The following is a 22,395-nucleotide window of genomic DNA, read 5'->3' as shown; positions in this document are numbered from 1 at the left end:
ACTTCAAATTGGATAATTCTTTTTCACTCTAAGTACTTCACTACAGGAGAAAAAGTCATAATAAGTGCTGCAATAATGGTCTTCCACATTACTGGCAACTTTGAAAGGAAGTGAAATGGTCTTATTTTTACATGAATTTCGAAAGCTTTCTTCATTGAAGAAAGCAGGGGGCCAATTTCCCATGGATAATTTCTCACAAAGTGGAGGGCAGTAAAACTACTTGCTCCCTGCCCTTAATCCACCCATGGGCATGTCATGTGCACTCTTCCAGCATCAGCCCAGCTGCACACTGTCAGATTTTGATATCAACCTTGATTCAAGGAATTTCACTCTTGTGAAGTTCCATGACCGTCTTACCCAGAAAATACAGGGTGCACAGCACACACAAAACACAAGAACATTTTTTTGCTAGAAACTCTTTCTATTATGTCACGGTTTTCTGTCTACCACAATATTTATTATGCCACACAATGGAAAATTTGTCAGCAGTTCTGTTTCAAGTCTTCTTGGTTCTCTTTTGTCACATTTTGTTGCATTTTTCAAAAGACTGACAACCAACTAGCTTGCTTCATTGTAAAGCATCTTGATGAACTTTTGTTCTAGCCATGGATGAAACATTTGGAATACTCCAGAGCCTAGCTCTCACTTTCGGTTTCATGCTGTACAAGAAAAAAGCGCCACAAGAAATGCCATTATATTTCATTTTCACAAGACAAAATCATAAGAAAAGTATGTGGCCTAGAGTTTTTAATCCATTCTGTGTGCAAAATCATGTGGCACTTACTTTTGGAGGCAAGGATACCACACACTGAATGTAGTGTTCAACACTGTGTGGCTCTGCAAACCCAGACTGTAATCACAGAAGAAAAGCACAGTCAGGAAATGAAGGCCTGTTGTTATATTGATATGATTTAACCAAGTTTATGGTCTCCTCTGAGACCTCTGCATTTATAGTGTAGTCGCCCATATTTTACAATAATTTCTTAGAAACAATGAGAACGATAAAAAATTGGGAAAATTCAAATTCTCAAGGTTTTTTGCCCTGTCTGTACGCTAGAGACACTCCAGCAAGTCCATGAAAGAACAACGCAGATAAAAGCTACAAAGCAGCAAGCCTCATCAATGTCATGTCATGCTTATGATACAACTATTCTAGCCAGAGTATTAACTTTACTTGGAATTCAGAAATCCTTTACAGACAGATTTCATGGTACTTTTTTGACCTCTCGTATGCAGTCACCACCTACGTCCTCTCGCATTCACTCACAGCTATTTTCGTTCACTCACAACCACTTGAGAAGCTACAGAAATTAGATATATGCAGTGCAGCAGCAGTTTCTTATAATTTCCACTCAAGGAAAAGAAAGCATTGACTGATGTCATAAGCCTATATTCTGTAGCAGGAGTTTCTTATAATTTCCACTCAAGGAAAAGAAAGCATTGACTGATGTCATAAGCCTATATTCTGTAGCAAGGCTCTCTGGCGGGCTAGTTGATGAAAATTGTTCATTTTCAAAAATTGCATGAAAATACGAGGATGGAAGGGCAAGAAAGGACATTCACACAGCGCCTTTCCGTCCTCGTATTTTTGTGCAAGTTTTAATGCGATGGCATTACAGTTGTCGTCAAACCAAAACCCTGCCGATATCCAAGAAGTTCGCTGATTAGTCAAGCAAGGCCACGTGACCTTCTGACATCATCACAACCTGCCCTGTTGGGCCACCCTGATTGGTTGAGAGAAATCACATGACATAGTGACATAACCAAAATATGCCCATCATAGTAGCTAACATGGCCACTGTGACAGGTGGCTATTAAATTACTGATTGATTGGATAGGTCACGTGACCCTGTGACATCGTCACCACTTGCCCACTGGTTTGTGAATAACCTATTTTCTATACAGCAACCTAGATAGAGAATCAAAAGCAAAAATGAGAAAAAATTATATGTGGAAATGTCAGCACCGCCACAGAATAGCAGATACCTGCTACTGCAGTTAGCAGTCTGAATATGGTGATTGATGGATAGGCAGTTGCAAAGAAATCGACACAAACACACACAGAAGTTGCAACAGAAGCTGCAACAAATATAAGACCCAATTATATCGCATCCCACTCTTAAGGTTACTTTAGTGTCCCCATAGTTTTTATGAAAATGAGTCGTATTCAATACTTGTATTATGTCTTATGCCACACATCACATAGAAGAATTTTAAACATCATACCGACAGAATTGAACTTGATCCAGATGAACTTTTGCTAATGGAAGCGAATGGTACCTCCTTTGTAGGGGCAACACAGGCTGGCATAGGCACACGGAGCTGATGCGCACTGGCTGCTGACCATTAAGCACCAATGGGTGTGACCGCAGAAGCAAAATTATTAAATGTTAGTGCAGCCTGCATCATTCCAGGTCCTTGCACAGTTGGTGAAGGATGCACATAAGCTGCTGGCATCTGGAAGGCATGTGAGGAACTGGGTGGCATGACAGTTGCAACAGCAGTGACAGAAATGGCTGGTGCCTGAGGTGCTCCGTGCTGCATCACAGGCGGCTGAGATGGTGGCTGAAGGTGGCTGAAGGCTGATGTTTGACGACCATCCAAATTTGAAACTTGGGAGTAACCATTAATGGCAGTAGGATCAAGCAAAGCTGATTGACTGACACCAAATGAAAATGGAGGACAGGGTTGTGAATGCAGAAAAAAAAAGTCGAGTAAATGGACAAGTGAGTGACGATACTGCGAAAGCCTCAGAAAAGCCCTCCTCGCTCAATATCTACAGTAAAGCTTGAGAATTCAGCACTTCAGTGTTGCTGCAGTAACAGTGGGGCATTGAAGTTAAGTGCCCTGCTGTTGAAGATAGAATCTAAATGCATGCTTCGAGGTTCATTGCTATATCCAGGCCTGTAATGTATGCAGTCTCAATGGAAATTTCTGCAGCAGCTAGCAAGCAAAGAACAGCCTTTTAACCATCAAGAAACCACCAATGACACAATTTTTAAGGTTTTTGCATCAATGCAGCACATGGAATGGGCTAAAAAAAAACATTCTTTCCTAAAAATGTTAGTCACTTTTGGACCAACTTACAAATTGTCTTATATTTATTTAGTATATATATCTTGTCCCCCTGTCTGAATTTTTGTGTTTATCATGTTGGCATTGCAGTGCACAGTACACAACTCAAGTTATCTCTTAACTGTTGACAAAGAGAATGCCAACCGCTGGGCTAAAGGCACTTTGAAAATGAAGCATGGACCAGAAAGGCTTTATCAGAAAGTGGACAAAATGATGCCCTCACCTGTCCTTGAGGTGCCACTCCTGCTGCAGCTGGTTGTGGTGAATGGAACGGCTGAAATGTGGACATAGAGCTGGGGGCTCACCATGAAATGGGGTTAAGGCACATGGGCATTGGCAGGGCTATGACCACATGTTGGTTGGGAAGATGGTGAGGCTAGAGTGCAAGGTGGTAAGCCCGCTGCTACCCTTGGGGCCATTGAGTCAGCAGCTGCAGCCTCTTGACTGGAGCAGCCAGAGTGTGAATTGTAACCACCTTCATGACTGCTGGAAGATCCATTCAAATGCCCAGAGTTCTCCTGTTGTGAATGGGTGGCAGATGTGGCAGCAACGGAAGGTTCTGAAGCTATCTCTTCTCCATTCAACTGCTTAGAGTTCTCCTGCTGGTACTGTGAATTGGATGCAGATGTGGCAGCAACAGAAGGCTCTAAAGCTATCTTGTCAATTCTTTTCTGTGGGAAGAAACCACACAAATATGCTGAATAATGTTAAACAGCTTATTGTCCACACATTGAGCATAAGGTGAAGAAAACAATCGGAAGAGAAAAGAAAATACCAGAGAGCAAGGACTGCAGTCTTCAAGAAATAAACTGAGCAAACATAACATGAGCGAGCGTTTTGAGCATGCTCATGTACAGTAATATGCGCCTGCAAGCTTTTTAGAAAATAAAGGATATATTTATATGCAGCATGCTTATCACATGGAGGAAAGTAGTAATGGTCTGCAATTGTTGCCGCAGTCCTAGTGATTCACTAAATTAACCATGACCATGTTCTTGAGGTCGTAGAGTACACGAGTCTCCTAGTTGCAACGAGCGTGTGTAATCATGTGCTAACTGGGCACACACTGCATGAAGGGCTGCACAGGGAGGGAACTTCTGCTGCTCCGCTCTACTCCTCTCTTCTTGCCTCTGATGCTGCTACAAAGGTGCCTCCTCTTTTCTCCCTTTTTTCTTTGTTATCAGAGCAGCTCCTCTACCCAGCTTGGTGGAAGCACGTCTCGCTCAATGCTGCCTAGCCTTCCAGCACGAAGAGCGCACCCACACATATTAGATTGGCTACTGAGACTGCTGCCATCGCCTATGGCTGTCTACCATGAGTGACTGACTGCCGCTGCGAGTGCAGCGGCACACAAGGTGAGCTGACCTTTTTCTGTCTCTTCTCCCCATGTACACAGTTCTATGCATGCTCATGTACATGGAAAACCCTGATGTACATGGAATGTTCTGCCACAGCAAATATGCTTGCTGTCCACCGCAATTCACTCTATAGCACTTGAGTACAGAATTCATACATGTCTCTTCTCTCTACCCTGAACCACCTGTGGTCAACTAGATGGGTGCTTCCTTCTGACGGCTACGTCCAGCAATGTGCAGTCATGGATGTGCTATTAGGCGACTGCCAATGCTAGTCCCACTGGGTATTTGAAGAACCAACTGCATAGTCTTCATGCTCTGAAATGCCTTGTCCATGCCTGGACAGTCAGCATTCCTTGTAGATGCCTACATGGTTCAACGCATCCTTAGTGCGCTGCACATTCTTTACCATGTCAATGTTATGCTGGACGCACACTCATCTGAGTGCTGAAGTTTGATTCGTTTCACCTTGACACCACTGGAAACCGCCAGCAGTAGCTACCACTGCTATTGGCGAATGCCGCACTGCTGCAAGGGATATAGGAACTAGAAATTCCATCACGTCTAGTGTGTTTGCTGAGGCACGCAGATAAGAGTCATTCCTATCACGTTTCCAGTTTATCTCTGCAAAATATTTGCGCAGCACAATGCTACAGAATTAATTTTTCTAGCTCCCCCTGTGCCTCATTTTGTGATGCTATGAACACACATGCCACTTAATGCTCACAATGAAGAGCTAACGTAATGTTATGAAATATGCACGTATCTGAGCAATGTGCATAGCCTGCATGCAATGCAAATTGTATGGCATCACGCTGGAAGAGAAAGCATTCAAAAGAAGCAGAGAGAGATAGAAAGTAATTTAATGAAAGGAAAGGTGGAGGGATCGGCCACCACCAGCAAAATTTTCACACTTGATTTAGATTGTCCTTATGTCTGTGTTAAGCACATTGAAGGAATGAATTCTCATCCTCCTAATAGAAAAAATATTGTTGCCCTTGTCCTTTTCCCAAAAACAAAAAGTAGGCAACACTTGTTCATTTATCTCTCCATTAAAAGTGAACCTTATCAGCACAGAGTTCTGCAGATGCAATTTCAGCTCAGTTCAGCAAGTATGCTCAACACGCTTGCGCAGTTCGACATTCAACAACATAATGTTTGGAACACTTCCCACTCAACCACTGTTCCCTAGCACTAGATAGCATATAATGCAAGGCATGGAAAGGCAAGACAGGGCAGGGCGGGGCAGGGCAGGGAGGGCAAGAATGCAAAGTAGGGAACATGGAGTTCAGGCATCAGGTTAACATCATCAGCCTCTCCAGCATTCACTGCACCTCTGGCATCTACTAAATAACAATGTGTTTGCAGCCTCTCCAGCATTCACTGCACCTCTGGCATCTACTAAATAGCAATGTGTTTGCAGCAAGTGCTATTTAAACTGCCTAAGAACAGGGGCTGAGTTAGTATTGCTTCCTCAAAGCAGTAATGCAAAGGGCACTCTCTATCTTTTTACATGTCTTTAGGAGTGGTAAATGCTCTCAAGCAGTAACAGTGGTGCTATAATTGTAACATGCATGCAGCAGCACTGTACCCCCTGTTGCAAATGATATCATGCTACTAAGCTAGGTAGGTGTAGATCAGTGCTACTCACTGGTTCTGAGACTGGAATTGGTGAGTACAGATGAAGCTTTTGGGCTAGAGATGGAGAGATGGCAAATTAATGTCACCATTTCACATGAAATCTGTGCACTGTCAGAGAGGTCAAAGGTGCACCGACCTGAAAACTTGTGCAGTACAGAGCAAATGAAATTGTGCCTCCAAACAATGGAAGCATTAGTGTAGCTGGAAATATTTCAGGAAGCAGGTGCTGAGACACAACCATTCCTTGGGAAAAAGAGATAGGATGATGGGAAAACTGTGCTCTTTGAGAGCACTTTAGTGTGCTTAGCCTAACTCAATTTTGATGTTATCAGCATGATCGGCAAAGACGAACAATAATATTATTATATTTCAGGAAAGTTATTTATCTCTCGGTTCAAAGAAAAACAGAGAGGTGAAATGAAGGTGAAAGTTTGCCGTATACACATGGTCTGATAGCCTTTAGGGTGAGGTATACCTCTGCATAGAGTTTTAGAATGGAAGCCCCAAGCCTTCGGGATCCTAAGAAGTTAGGGGCATCGAAATACGCATCTTGGCACACCTTGCGTCTTGGGAACAGCATGAGTAGTGAATGCTATTTTTCCAAAATAGTGTATGCCCCAAGCATCCCTGTGTCGCAGCAATATGGCAGTGTCCGACTAAATGAGGGCCATTCACCACAGCACCAATTCGTCGTTGCCACTACACTGTGGCTCACATTCACAGCAAACAAAAGATGCAGAAAGCTTTTGCTTTGTCTGAAGATGTCCGCACCACAAAATTTAGTGATAAAATGCGCCAAATTTTCAAACTGCTTCTAGATTTACAGAGCTGCTAGTCTTAGCAAGTCCGCATCACTTGGTTGCTGTGAAGACAAGACATCGGAAACCATGGGAGGTTCAAAAAGGTCAACGATTTTGGCCCAACAAGGGGTCACAAAAAATTAACATTCCGTTAAAGCATTATTTATTTAATTTATTTAGTTATTTTTATTCATTCAGACTAAACAAAACAAAATAACTATATTTCCGAGAGTTGCCATTGCACGTTTTGGCTGAGATGGCGCTGCACGTGGCAAACAATTGAAAAAAAAAAAATTTAAGAGGGCACTTAAGTCTGCTTACATGCTGTGAAGGCGAACGCATTAGTGTGTCATCATGAGCATTCGACCTCGATGCGATACGAGTTGCACACTGAGAAATGAAACGAAGACGCGCCTCCAAACCCTGATTCCACAAATGCTGAATCCACAAAGGTCTGAGTGAAACACTCAGTTCGAATACCTATCGCAAGCTAGCCCCCATCCTGACTAAGAGACGTATGTTATATGCAACAAGAAATCGTATAACATAGCCCGCAGTGGTGCTCGACGAATAGTTGCATAACAATTTCCAGACGAAAATTGGTTCTTTAAGAAAGGAAATGCAGCAGTAACTGTTTCATACCTCCGTGGAACAGCAACCCTCACCTTAAGGGAAGTAGAGTAAGAGAAGGCATTCAACTGAAGGTTTATATGCCATCTGCTCGAATCCCTGTCACAAGCTAGCCTCCAACTCGACTAGCACATGTAAGTGTTATGCAACGAGAAATGGTATGACACCACCCGGAACACTGTATAACAAACGGTCGCTCACAATTTTGGTACGAATGTAGTCGGGAAGACTGGCACCACATTGAGGTCAGCCAGTTTGGGGTATATATAGACAAATGCACATTTGTGTGATTATCTAAAATGGTAGTGCTCGGTTTGCTATGTGCATCCTATGGCCGCTTGAGGACGGCACCCATTTTTCTTGCCATGGCTGGGATTTTCCGTACCATCTGCGAGTACACACACTAACGCATGCCGCCGGCTTTTCTCATAATGGGACTAGTAATGCTGTCACATTAAAAACAAAAATCAATAGCATTCTTTGCACGTCGCGCTTGTTTAGTGCTTCAAAATAACCAGATACATGAAACAAAAACATTCTATGTGTTTATTTTCACTTTTTAGAATTTCTGTTTTTGGCCATAATTGCGCTGAAATCAGTGAATCCAAACCTAGCATTGCTGTGTACAGAGAATCCCTATTCTAAATGTCACTGGTGTGCGTGGCCACAGTGTTGGGGCTTTGGGGCCCCGCCAGCATTGGTTTCACCTATTCTAAATCTTTTTTATTGCCTCAGCTGAAAAACTAGTGTATAGTACAGATATAATGTGACTCGAGTGTAATGAACTGTCCAGTTAAAAAAGCAACTCTTAAGTATTTTCATGCAGCCATCATGATGCAGCATATGTCACGCATTTATCTAAAACTAAATTTATCTAAAAATAAAGAAGAAATAAAAAAATATTCTGGCCAAAAGTTGTTCCATTACAGCCTTGCGTTTCATGACCTGGCCCAAGACAGCACGGTGGTTGTCACTTTGCTCCCTCAGGACAGAGTGGTTGGTAGCCTGCATGTGATGCAGCTGGCTCATCACGCCCTGGTACATTGACAGTGTATGCAGCTGCAGCTCTAAAAACTCATTTTCACCAGCCGAGGCTTCCACAGCTGCAGCTGTCGTTGGTTGTCCTGGTGGAGACTGCATGGTGTCCTGCAGGCAGGAGGTTATACTTCAATTGGCTGCTCTCTTTCATGCTTGTAGTTTCTTCTACTCATGCCTTTACTTCATGTTGCATATCTGAGCATTGCTGCATTGCCCCAATGAGTCCCTGCTTGAAAGCCCAATTGCAGCTCGTTTTATTGCTGCCTGCACTCATTCACTATTGATTCTGTGCTGCTAGCTTACCATTTCCCAACAGCACACGCGAGCAGTGATCTCACACTGTCTCCCCTCAAGAAGCATGTCACTCTTGCTATACATTTTCAAACTCATTTTCAGCTCACTAACATATGACTGACACCAGCAAGATACTCGCATTAAATTGATTGATATGGCCACTTGACTGAATGATCAAAGTGGCGCATGTCAACACTCAGAGTTCTCCTGTTTATAGCTGCACTGTTGTGCTATGTAATGCAGCAGAGCTTGGAACGCTCACTGTGACCTCATTTTTCTTTTAAAAAGGACACCATTTCTGGCACAACACATATCACACGGGCTTCACAGTAATTCCAGAAAACATGTTGTTGCATATACAACTCGCATCTGGAAGCGAAAAGGGAGCATGGAATGCAGAAATGATACATCAGTGCCATGCAACTTACCTTGGCGAAATGTAACCTTGCTATAAGAGCAAAGGCAGGAAGAAAAAAAACTGATGGTTGATTTGCGCAGTGAGGCCAAATGCAAATTAGGTGCGGTAGCATTTAGGTTCTCACTTCGGTTCTAGTGTTAGAATCCACTGTTCACGGATGGAGGTTGCTCGGATAGCGATAATGGATTAATGCCCATATATGCGGAACTGGTCATTTTCCACTGTACTTTCTAAGATCCCTGGGAGCCCGTGTACCGGTCCTGATGCATTGGTGCAGTGATGCGGCAGTTAAATGATGCACCACTCAAGTGTTGCCTACTGCCACCGATGGTGCGTGGCAGCGCACGCATGGCATGCATGCACATACAGACACCCACACACACCTGAACAAAACAAGCTCAGACATGCCATCAAAAAAGAGGAATTTAGAATAAACTATTTACACCATAGTCATTCCACTGCTGACGCTTCCAAATATCAGTTCTGTAACAAGGAAACATTGAGCATATGCAACATCTCAAGACTTTCCCCTAAAAAACAAGTGTAGACTAGACAACATATGTGGATTTTTGCATCACCCTGGATATGCACACTATAAGCTATGAGACACAGTGGTGACAGTCTTCAAACTACTTCTGAGAACAACACATACTTTATCATGTGTGGAAATCTAAGCACATAGGCATTAAAAGTGGCTGCTGCAGGCCATTCCATGCAGTCACCCATGAAGAAGGGATTGAAGCAGTCTTGAAACATGAATCTCTTGAAGAGTATGGCTAGCATCACTCATTCATATTTTGTTTTACCTAGCCAGGCACATCTGTACTGAAAATGTTTATCTCCGTAGATGTTCCTGTATTCTGTTGCTATAAAAAAGGCAGCTGCTGTGGCCTGACTCAGAACTTCAAAGTAAGGACTTATGGACACAGCTAAGGCAATAATAAGAGGAGTGAAGTACAGAAGCACATCAGTCTGCAGATGCAATGAAGTTTTCCACTGGTTTGATTGATGATGTGAAAAACTGGCACTGCTATTAATAGGTTGCAACATGGTAGATTGCAGATATTGCACCTTTAATGACAACAAAACAAACTGAGCGATGATGGAGCGATGATATACAACCAGTGGAAGAATGAACTACCACCTGAATCAAACTTTCTGGAGATAATGTGCTATGAAAGCTTTTTCTATTACTATCAGTCTAAAAGAAAGTACCACATCATGAAAGCACATAACTAGTACACCTCTAAATAAGCTAAAAGAGAAGCAAACTTCTGGAAAGATTGTGCACTTGTCTATCATGATAAGCCTGGAATATTTTTCAGCTAAACTGTTCAATAGAAGTTAACTCTAATGAGAGCCTATTATGTGCAGGTTCTAAAAGGCCTACTCAAGAGGACAATTTCATTGAAATGTGATCACAGTATGCACATACTGGCTGGCAATGCTCTAGAGCACCATGCTTTCACCATTGAAGAGGCTGCTAAAGAACTAAGAGTTGGGATCATAGCTCATCCACCCTACTTGAACGGCGTACTCCCACACTCCTTGCAGATTCCACCCATTCCCTTTACGCAAAAAACACCTTCACAAATGCCCCTTTTTTCACATTTAGAACTAAAGATTGCTGTGATAGGGGTATGCCCAACAAGCTTTCAGACAAGCCTTTTGAAACTATTTCAGAAATGGAATGAGTCAGTGAATAAACTTTATTGAAAATCAGTTATTGAGCAGGCCTAATGTGGGGCTTATCTATGGTTGGGGCCCCTATTTCAGGGTTCCGTTGGCTTCCGCAAACCTGTTGGCTCTTCTGACCAGGAGGGCCTGGTCCTCTGGGTCTCAGCTGTCCAGCAGTGCCTGCCACTAATCTCTGTTTGGATTGGTTATGTGAGGTTCTATGTTGTGCGATGTACACTCCCCATGTTATATGGTACTGGGTCGGCGTTGACCCGCAACATGGGCTTATGTCTCTTGTCGGGAGGCGCCCCGCGTTTCCTTTAGTTTTGCTTTCCCGTTATACACGCTGCAGCAACAGCATCGCCTCAAGATAGGGGCGCATTCCCTGGTTAGTTACCATAACTAACAAGGGAGGACACCACAGAGAGACTGCGCACGCGCGGGACACAGCCCACAGTATCACGCTCTTCGACTGAGATCGTCTGTGCAAGCATACATGTCGCTCGTGGCTCCGCTCTTTGCCAGCAGGGCGAGGAAGTGGCAAGGAGACTTGCTCCCGTATCTCGTCTCGTCCGGCGTCTTGTTGCTAGCTGGAGTTGTTGTTGTAGCAATAAATGCCTGTTTGTGTCAGCCAGTGTGTCGTTCCTTTCTTTCTTCAGAGCAAGGCCCACTGTGGTCAGCGTGCGCTCAGTAGCGTACACGGCCACGGGGTGGAGTCCGGGTGGTTTTGAACAGTGTCAGCTGCGTTTAAGCGGGGACTATTATCTCCCCTATTATCTCCCTATTATCTCCCCTATTAAAACCTCACACTCTTAAAGCTGTGGGGTGTATCTTGTGTAGCTACGAAGGTGCCTGCTTGTAGCATACGCAGATCAGTGGCCTCTTCAGTCATTAGTTTCCTGTGGGGTGGTGGTTAGATCGTACGATTCACTCTATATTGGTTTAATATCGTGCAGTAGTCGGAATCGATGGGCGTTGGTCCTCTGCCCCAAATGTGTTGAGGGCCCAATAGTTTGTGTATCCTCAGGCCGCTCTATCCACATGTAGAATTCCCTGTAATCCCTTTGTGTCCCGGTACACAAGTTATTGTTTGGGTAAATTCTGTTTGGCCTTCTCTGAGTTTGATCAGAATGTGCTGTGTGTTCTTGCCAATCCTCCTGCTTTGAAAATTCCTGCATGCTGTTCGGGAATCTCTTAAGACTTCCAGCGGTTCCCTTGATTTTCTTCTCTCTTGGATAGCAAGTGCGATGGCGACTTCCTCCACTTCCGTGATGGAGCTGGGAAAGCTGGAAACCGCAACCATCCACCCTCCGAAGAAGGGAACCCCCCTCAGGGAGCAGTAACCTTCCCACCCCTTCAATACCGAAATGATTGACCTGATCAGAAAACTCTAACATGTCAATGTTCTCAGCTCCTAATAAAATGGGTAAGGTGGGAGCAGCTGTTCAAAGAAAGACGGATTAGGTAAGAAGAGCGGATGTAAAATAACCCATGAAAACAAGTTCGTTCCCTGTAAGATTGCGGTTGTGTATCAAATTCCTTTGTCCTGTGGCCATACGTATATGGGACAGACACGCCGATGCATCAATATAAGGCTGTTGGAGCACCTAAATTCCTTGTAAAAAAAGTCTACAAACCTGGCAAAGCATTTTTTTGAGTACCAGTGCACTCCGTTTTTTGTTGACACTGAAAGCTTGTTTGTACACCACGATTGCACAACTAGAGAAATGGCAGAAGCTTTTCATATTTTAAGGAAATCAATTCGACGTGTTAGGCAGCCTTCCGTAGCCTTGTCATCTAAGGAAATGGGCTTGTTAACCAGGGGCGAACTACGGAATAATCACACGTGCATCCACGGAACAATTTTTAGATTTGACATGTGCATATCCCTGTATTTGTTTGACCATGCACATGCGTGCAAGCTTGATGTTTTGCTTGAAAAGCAAGCATGATCTTCCTATTAAATCCAGTTGAAAGTCAGCGCAGTGCATGTCCTTTTCTTCTCCTGTGACTGTACCCCTGTTTTATGAGTAACAATTCAGCAGTTACCTTCGCCTTAGTATCAAAATTTCCACAGACTGAGGTTCTCAACCTTCTCATAAAATGCACCCTTGTAAGCAGTGCACACTGTCTTGTCATTTTTTTGCTGTTTGTGATTGCAGCTGCAGTAGGACAGATGACTCAAGGAAGCGTGGTGAAGACTGAAGATGTCATCAAGTCATGGCTGAGACATGCTCCTGAAAGAAGTGGCAAGAAAAATCTTGAGGCGCCCCTGAGACCTGAAATTCCTGGTATGTATTTCACACTAGTGCTATCATTGAAGGCCCCAAGAGTCTTGTTATTGCAAAATTGCTGGCAGAGCACTACTATTTTTTTCCGTTTTAGCCCATCTTTACGAATATTATTCAAATGCCTATTGGCAGAGTTAAGTTTGTAAATGTTGCCTTGAACACCTAATATCCGAAGCATGTCACAGGTAGCTACAAAAGCTGTGTCGAACAGCCAGAAATAACTGACTGTACTGTAGCTGGATGTTTAGTATTGACAAGAACATTGCTTCTCATGGCTGGTTCAATTCTGCAGCTAGTTTGCTACGGTCTTTCAGAAGTACAAGCATTGATGTGGCCTCAGTAGTACTGCAGCCTGCAATGAACGCACCTCATTAACATTTTCAAAACATGAAACCGTCACGATGACTCAGTGGTTATGGCACTCAGCTGCTGATCTGAAAGATGCGGGTTCGATTCCGGCCGCGGCGGTTGAATTTCGATTGAGGCGAAATTCTAGAGGCCCGTGTACTGTGTGATGTCAGTGCACGTTAAAGAACCCCAGGTGGTCAAAATTTCCGGAGCCCTTCATTACGGCGTCTCTCATAGTCTGAGTCACTTTGGGATGTTAAATCCCCATAAGCCAAGTCAGAACACTAACTGTTATACCCTCACTTGCAGCCATTAATTTACACTGTCAGGTTTTAAGACAGCTACCTCACCAGATAATCTGCTTGTTGATGCCGTTCTTGCTTAGAGCTTGCCATCTGATAATTCATTCATTGTTGCATTTCACACAGGTGGAATTTGAACACCACTTTATTTTTGTGTATTCTCATATTTCATTAGGTTTTCTTTTTTTCTGAAACATCGAGGCATCTTGCTACATGTATGAAGGAAGCCAGTAATCACTGAAACCAAGGAAGGCTAATTATATTTCACGTAAAAAATTATTGCACTGCTAATTTCTTATTGATCAACACCACTAATAAAAATTAAAATGTTCCTCTATGCTTTTCTTGGTTTCAGTGACTACAGGCTTTCTTCATATGTGTGTCTTAATGAGACCCTCATTTCTATACCCTTGCCTGCTCATCTTGCTGTGTGGTCATTTAACTGTGCAGAATGACTGAGTGACTGCAGACCCGAGCCATTGCTACTGCAGAGTGACTGCGGCCTGAACCATTGCTACTGCCATCAAAGTCAAGTGTTTCCTACTGCCATCAAAGTCAAGTGTTTCCTGGTCAGACATTTTGTTCTGGGCTGAGATTCAAGACACTTTGCGGTTTCTTCTCTTATCTCCAGCTCTGGTCACCTTGCTTTTTTTCTCACCGTATCAATGCAACTTGTCCAGTAATGTGTCATATTGGTGAAGTTTTCGTTCAAAGGGTCGCACTGTGAGGTTCTTACAATATGAATGAAGCCTTAGCACTCAAAGGCTTATATAGCAGGTTCCTATAATACAACTGTTGCTATGGTACTTTTGCGATGCCTATAACTGCCTTCTTCATTGCTAAATGCCTTTTGAATGAATGCGTCTGAAGTGCTATGGGATGTGGTAGTTAAGTACTGTACTTTATTATTATTTTTTCACCAGGTCTTGTTTATTATTTTTCGCATCCTCAGAAGTTCAGGGATGCGTTAAATCTGTGCAGTTTTCAGGCCGCTATGTGCATTGGCAAAACAGCCAGTGGGCCATATATCACGTCGCTATGATGCTACTGGTGCAGGATGCTACTACAAAAACTCCTGTTCATTGCGAAGTTGTTTTAAATGTCATGAATATTAAGTGTGTACTGTCCTATGTGCCAGTGATACTGTTGTCCTTACTGAGGGCTGAGATATTTGTTTCCAGAGTTTCCTTAATTTCTCTTTTCATATATGTTTTCATACAGAGCATTAGATTGGGCACATGATGGGTCCCTCTCACACTGCTTGTGCGACACTGTCTTTCCATTAAGGGGGATTGCCTCTTTTGTCAAAAAATGGTTGCTCCAGTCAGGTGCAGTCTCAACATATGGCTGAAAACATATGGCCTAGACTGTGTAAAGATGCCTGCGAGTGTGACTGGGCTTGCTGTTCTGGTGTGTTTTCTCACCTGAGTTACAGGCTTTCACTAAGTGGTGTCAGATCACTGCGCATAATTCATACCAAGCTGCTCGTGTCTTTTGTCGTCACAATTGCAACAATAACTTTGTTTCATGTTTGCTCTTAGCTGGTATAAAACGCCTTACTAAAGGATTCTTGGCCAGTACTATATGATGTTGCCAGTTTGACTGGGCTGGCTGTTCGGGTACTTTTTCTTTTCTCACCAGAGTTTCAGGTTCTGAGCAAGTGGTGCTTAATGATCATGCAGAATTATTTCAGCGAATCTAGTCTTATCTTTTGCAGTCACTGTTGTGTCAATAATCATGTGTGTATTTCATGTTTGTTCCTAGATCTCTGAAAAGTGTCCTTGACTTTTCCCACTCAAGAGTTGTGATTTTAGGATGCAAAATTGTTGCAACAAATCTGGTCTTACCTTTTCTAGGCGTCATTGTTGAACTAGTAACCACGTGTATTTTACGTTTTTCCTAGATCCCTGAAAAATATTTTTAGCTTTTAGTTCCCACGTGAGTTGTGATTTTTCAGTTACAAAATTACTTCAACAAATCTAGTTTCTTTTTCAGCTACCGTTGCATCAATAACCGTGCGCATTTCATGTTTGCTTCTTGCACCCAGAAAATTGTTCTTAGCTTGTTCTAGTGACACTAGTACTCATATTTTTGGTTTGTTATTAAGCAATTATTGTAACACAAATATTGTATATTTTGCATTGTTTAAAAATAAAAAATTTTCTGTTCACTCAGCAAATGCTTTCGTCTTTTTTTCAGCTAGTCAGCTGTGCTACCAAGAATTCTGTGCATCCCATGTATTCTAACAGCTGTCAAGCACATTTGAAAGTAGTGCATATTCTCTATATGCTGTAGTGAAATCTGCCTTCAGTTGTATGTCGCCATTACTCAAGTTTTAGCATTCACAATATAAGGTGTGCCTAATGTTAACTGGGTCTGTCCAGTGTCTCAGCATTTGAAATGCTGTTTAAAATAAATCAATGGTCTGTGCATTGTTTTGATGCATTATTTCATGCTGAAGAAGAGCACAGTGGGGAGCACCTTCAAGAGACTCATCCTGTAGTCTGATATACACCAAGACTAACGCGGCAAATGCTTCTTAAAGGAAGCTGTGCAGCCAGTGGCGTCATCCTGCAGCGACATTCAAGTTGCGGACCTTCCACATGCTATGCTACACTAGCAGGTGCAAAGCAGGTGACTTAGAGGTCATTACAATAAACTGGCAGCATTAGTTGGAGGGCCTCCTTTGAGAAGCATTTGCCGCTTCATTCTTGAGGTGTGTCAGACTTAGCCACTTCGGCCTACGTAGGACATTCGTTGGGCTACCTTAGACTGATAAAACCACCAGAACGAATGTCCGCTAGATGTCTGGTATCCAAAGTACTGCGTTCCATGTACCACGGAAAATGGGTTAATTGGCATCCGCACTTCAACGTTCGTAAGACGTCGGCGTGTCGCTATAGATGTACGCTGGATGTTCGATGGGCTACCCAGTATTAAACAACCTAATTCAGACCAAAATGGCTGTTTGCTGGATGTCCGATATCCGAGAAACTGTGTTCCGCGTACATCTTTCAGACTTTGGGGCAATTTGCATCCGTATTTTGCCGCCCGTAGAACGTCGGAATATCCGGTGTGGGTCGACGTACGTAGGACGTCCGTTCGGACGCCTTTTTTTGCACGGGACGGTCCAGGGGATGTCCGCAGTTTGTATTTCGGCTCTACCTCGATGTCCGTCGGAGGTACGAAAATCCGGCAGTGGACATCCTTCGCACATTCAGCGGACGCCTGTGGTCCATTGGGATTTCTTTTCTCCAAAAACCAATATTCATTTCAGCGCCTCCGGAGTTCCCGGGTTCGAACCCATCCGTGGCGCGCTGCGTTTCGATGGAGGCGAAACACTAAGGCGCCTGTTTGCTGTGCGATGTCAGTGCACGTTAAAGATCACCAGTTGGTCGAAATTATTCCTCCACTACGGCACCTCTTCCTTTCTTATTTTACTCCCTCCTTTATACCTTCCCTTACGGCACCATTCAGGTGTCAGCCGATATGCGAGACAGATACTGCATTATTTCCTTTCCCCAAAAACCAATTTTTGCTTCGCTTGCCCCCATTTCGTTCAGCCACCTTCTGAGAAGTATGATTGGTGAGCACTGTGTAAGAATCTAGAAAGCGCACAGCAAGCCAGTGGCCAAAGTACAGCTCATCTTGCACTTCGAAACCAGCCTTAATCCCAGGGTCTTCTCTGCGCTCAGCCATGAAACTCTGCCCGCAAAAAAAAAAAACTTGACATATCTCGTTGCCATAGAAACCGGATATGCTATCATGTGGCGCTTGTCTTCTGGCGCTGTGCCAGCCGGCCGCGAAAGCTTCACTACGCTACCTCGTAACGATTTCGCAGTGCTTGCTGTTTTGACCTTCAAGTGAGCTAGAAGTCAAGCCCCTTACAGCGATATATCCCAGGAAGCACAAAATGTTATAACGTTCCATATTCGCTGCGCATGTTACATCTTCGTTAAATGTTACGAGTGCACGTAGTTATATCGTTAAAATTGAACAGACACGTATTAGTAGTGCTAACAACGTTACCGTATAACAACGTTAACGTATAACACCTAACTATACAGTATAGCGTTAGAATATGGGAACATTGGTGTAGCGTTGTAATTTAACAGGTAATGTATATGTTTAATATCAAACGTTCATAACGTTACCAGTACAACAGAAAACTAACAATGAAGAATGATAACAATTAACTTAATGCAAGGAAGTGCATGCGAAACATTAATGCAGGAGAGATGTACCGACTAAAATGTTTATGTTAAAAAAGGCTTAACACTTTAGTATAACTCGGGTTTATAACTGATTTGTAGGGTGCACAAAAGCATTGTACGGGATACAAGTAAAAGATAATGTTCAAAAATTGTATGCCAACCCGAAGGGTCAAATATTCAAATACTGTAAAGGCCCGAGCGGGTATTACATAGGGGCCGGGGGGAACAACAGTAAAAACAAAGCCGCAAAAAAATTGCGCTAAGTACAAAATTGGTTGGCCGGGAACACCGTGTTGAAAACCACAGCAAACACTCAAAATATAAAGACACATGGCAACAAACATTCAAGTTTTTCTGGAAAGCAGTGCTTCAACAAGAATAAAAGGTTACAGCTCAAAGTGGCATTTCAAGGCGGTTACAAACGCTTCGTAATCATTGGCAGATGCAATGGTGCCAGGGAGTAGATTCCATTGACAGATGGCGAGGAGGAGAGGTGAATGAAAGAAGTGATTAATTCTAGCAAAGACTGGTTCAACTTTCAGTTGGTGATCAATGCGTGGGAGCCGGCCTCACCGACAATGCCAATGAGATTTTGTGAAGAACAGGGCCTTTTAACAGCCGTTAATACATACAAAGGACACCATGTCATCGCAACCAAGAAGGCATTGGAATATGTTTTTCTTGGGATGTAGCGTTTATCTTGGTGGGGAATTGGCTGCATAATTGTTAAGACTGAAAATACTAATTTCACAAACAGGAAGCAGAGACAACCATGTAGCCAGTGGGATCTCAGTCCACACCGTTGGCATGTCATATATGTCACATGTAGTGAGCTCAGTTGTGCTGTATGAGCAAAGGCAGTGATTGTCTTCCCTGATGGCTGTGACCTCTTTGAAAAAGAAACAAGATGGCTGAGACTCCTTACTCTGCCAAGTTGCAGTAAACTTTTTATACATGTCACTTCCAGAAACGAAATTGACTGCAATCTATACAGAGCACATGCACTTGTCTCTTCTCATTTTTGTTGTCAGAGTTGTCGTGCAATGTCAAGATTGAATTGCTACATTTTCCATCTCCACTTCAAAAAGTAGTTTCTTTAAATATCTGTGGACACCTCAGTTTTGCATCCGTGTTGTTTAAAATTCCGCATTAGACAATAGCATACAGGGATCACCCCATTATATTCACTAACACCACTAAATTTATAACTGATTTTCTTCCCGGTGCTGTTGTGGTTTCACAAATTGAACGAAGGCAGTCACATGCAATTGATGTTTATGGGTACCGTGAGGCATGCAATAAAAATGGCAGTATGGTTAACCATATGTTGTCTGTTGTCACTCTACCACTTGAAACAGGATAGCTTGGCCATTGCAGAGAATCAAAACTATGCATGAGCAATTATATTGCTGTTTTTTCCATACCTCATGTGATCTTAACACCAACTGCACGTCACAGCCACCGTTTTGTTGACAAAACCAAAAGTAAAAGAACATCAAGGTCTGTAGCCATATGACTGCACTTGGGTGGATGCTAATGAGTAATTACTCCTTTATTATTCTAGAAAATCTATTATAAATTACTTAGCAGCTGTAGACGAACACCACACAGTTATCCATGTATTCTAATTTCAAATGCATCATTTGAAAGAAAAAAAAGCACTCAAATAAATTAGGTGCCTACAGTGTTTGTTAGAATATGAACTTTATGACCTGGCTTATTTTTATCATAAAGTCCACATATCTTCATTCGCTATAGATTTTGTCGCCAACCAGAAGATTTGAGCTGTTAAAATATAAATTTTTTTGCTTTTCAATTACACTGAATGCTCCTACTGCTATTCCTGTCTCAAGCAGGTCATGCATTTTGATTAAGTGTTTTGAAGGTGTTAGCGGAGAATCCCCGTAAATATGGGAGCAAGAAATAAACTTATGTTCTTGAACAAATACTTCCAATAAAGAGAAAATCTTGAGCTGTCATGAGAGTTCGGGCAGTTGGTTTCCTCAAGCATAATAGATGTGTAATAAAATCCTGCTGACATAATGAAAAGAAGTTCTGTTTCTTTCACATGGTAGCAAGCACAAAACATGTTTTTACACATTTTGAACCTGCCAAGTAAATAAATGACAGTAAGGTAGACAGAGTTTGACTTGACCTAACTTTTTACTGCAGTTGTGCTCCTCAAGCCTTGGAGACGCTTATTAAACATAGTGCACCAGAAAGGTCACTACAGCTTTCTCCAGCTGCACATAGCACGTGCCTATGCAGCTAGTCAGACTGCAAGAGACAACTGTTATTAAGGAAAGCAAATACACATAAGGAACATGTACTTACCATACCTGCTAAACTTATGAGGTGGACTGAAACTCATCTACGAGATAGAAGACAGAGAGTGGTTATAGTTGGCGTATTGTCATCTTACAAGAGTGTCTTGTCTTGCATCCTGCAAGGTTCTTTCTTGGGCCCACTTCTTTTTCTGGTGTTTACAAATGAGCACATCAGATAAGCACACCTCGTAGCAGGCCTTGCACAACAGTGCATCTCCTGGTGACACTGTAGTTCCATATTGATCTTCAATTTGCTTATACAGTAAGTACCTTGTCACAAATGGTATTCTACAAGGTGCTGCTTGCCAATGCTCTGGGCCCACTTTCTGTACTTTTTTTTTTGCAGGTAGATGCAGGATTTGCAATAAGGCAGATTGTTCATATATAGTTAGCAGTATTCCAAGGCATTCACCTGATAAAGCCCAATCAGCATTTGTATGCCTTAGGTAGATTTACATTATTACCTAATTTTCCCTGCAATTACACCAAAAGTTACATAGCTATAATCTTTTGCAATTGTGGGGAGCAAAACAGTACAACAGGATGGGACTGAGGCAGGCGACAACACCCATCCTGTTTTGTGGTTTTGCTCCTCATGATGTCTTACCAACTGGGCTACAACCAAGACCTTCTAAGTTACATTTTGCACTTGAGTCTGCCCATGGCCTCAAGTGATTTCAAGACCAACTAAGTTGCCCTTGCATTGCCTTGTCCAGGAGACTATATATATATTATTCATTTTGAGAACTGCAAGTCCAGCCACTCTTAAACATATATGAAAGGGCTGTAAGATAAATGAGTAGCCTAAGGTCAAGCTCAGCAGCACCACTAACTCCCCAAAAGCCCAAGTAATCTCAAAGCAGTTGTAAGAGTACAAGATTCGCCACAGCAACAGTGGCCATCCTGCAGTCATTTTCGACAGGAGCCCCTGCTCAAGCCCTTAGCAAGGTATGCAGGTATGCTTGCAGTCCTTGCTGTAGCAAAGCTCTATAGAGTGGACCCAACAGGTTTAAACAACAAACTGAATGCCCTGTCCTAAAAGGAGCACATACTCGGGATGCATTTGAGATTTACAAGTCGTGTTTGCTGAGTCGACATCGTATATGTTTGCGATGCCAGCACAAATCCCATCAACAGCTGTCTTCGTGAACGTAAATTTTTCATTTCCCTACTTTACCATGCTGTCTTACAGAACAGGCGGATAAAAAAAATTATTTCTTCGATACAGAGGAGTTTACTTTCCTTTTATCCAGCACTTCAGGCCGAGGTGCAGCTAAAAAGCACTACGCGGATGCCGCCGTGATATGCATGGCGATATGCTGTACACGATTCCACCCGCTTACCTTGAAAACGAGCTACGCTTTGCAAACACGTACGCTACCTTGCGCGTCGACTTTCATTCAGTAGCATAAAAGTAAGCGCTTGTAGCAGGTACTGTGCGCGCTTGAAAGCACCGATTCACTGTCACGGAAAAATGATCCTCACTCACTATACTGATACACGCAAAAGCTAAGCAGTTAAATACACGAATCGCAAGATGTAGGAAGCACACACTTGTCGGCCGAATGCACAGCATTCCTTGTGGTTACTTGGCAGAAGTCACTGCGAACCTCGATTGTCTTATGTTTGGAGTTGGACAACGGCGACACTGTAGACCGACCCACCAAGCAACATCTATCATGCAGGCGTAAACCCATTCCGCGCTGTTGACATGCTTCCGGCACTATACTTATCATTCACCGAAGCACAGTAGAACAAAACGGAACACTATACCGCGAAAAGTCCTGTCCGTGCAACGCCTCAACTACCTCAACGCCTTCTCTGGTCTGTGCCAGCGCCTAGATCCTCTAAAATAGAGGAGGCGCTGACCATGCGTTGCTCGCGTGTCGCGGTCACGAGAACAGTCGTTGTTGTTGTTGTTAGCCTATCAAAAGATGGCACATACCCACACTGGGGGATCGGCCAAGAATCGGGTGGCTATTCAC

At 43.0% G+C, this 22,395-nt stretch overlaps 1 long non-coding RNA gene across 4 annotated transcripts in view; it reads left to right on the top strand.

The window, feature by feature from the left end:
• Nucleotides 1–16,826, top strand: part of LOC144125346 (uncharacterized) — a 32,563-nt gene extending 15,737 nt beyond the window's left edge. For 2 of the 4 annotated variants that reach the window (XR_013313374.1, XR_013313372.1), the window contains 3 exons: nt 4,260–4,430; nt 13,091–13,219; nt 14,320–16,826. This is a non-coding gene — a long non-coding RNA (uncharacterized LOC144125346). The remainder of the gene's footprint in view (nt 1–4,259; nt 4,431–13,090; nt 13,220–14,319) is intronic. The other 2 variants (XR_013313373.1, XR_013313371.1) reach the window with 1 other exon arrangement.
• The last annotated feature ends 5,569 nt before the right edge of the window (nt 16,827–22,395 follow it).

The sequence above is a fragment of the Amblyomma americanum genome, chromosome 3, assembly GCF_052857255.1.
Source record: "Amblyomma americanum isolate KBUSLIRL-KWMA chromosome 3, ASM5285725v1, whole genome shotgun sequence".
NCBI lineage: Eukaryota > Metazoa > Arthropoda > Arachnida > Ixodida > Ixodidae > Amblyomma > Amblyomma americanum.
The sequence above is the reverse complement of the archived record's forward strand: the minus strand, read 5'-3'. Positions and strand labels throughout refer to the sequence as shown.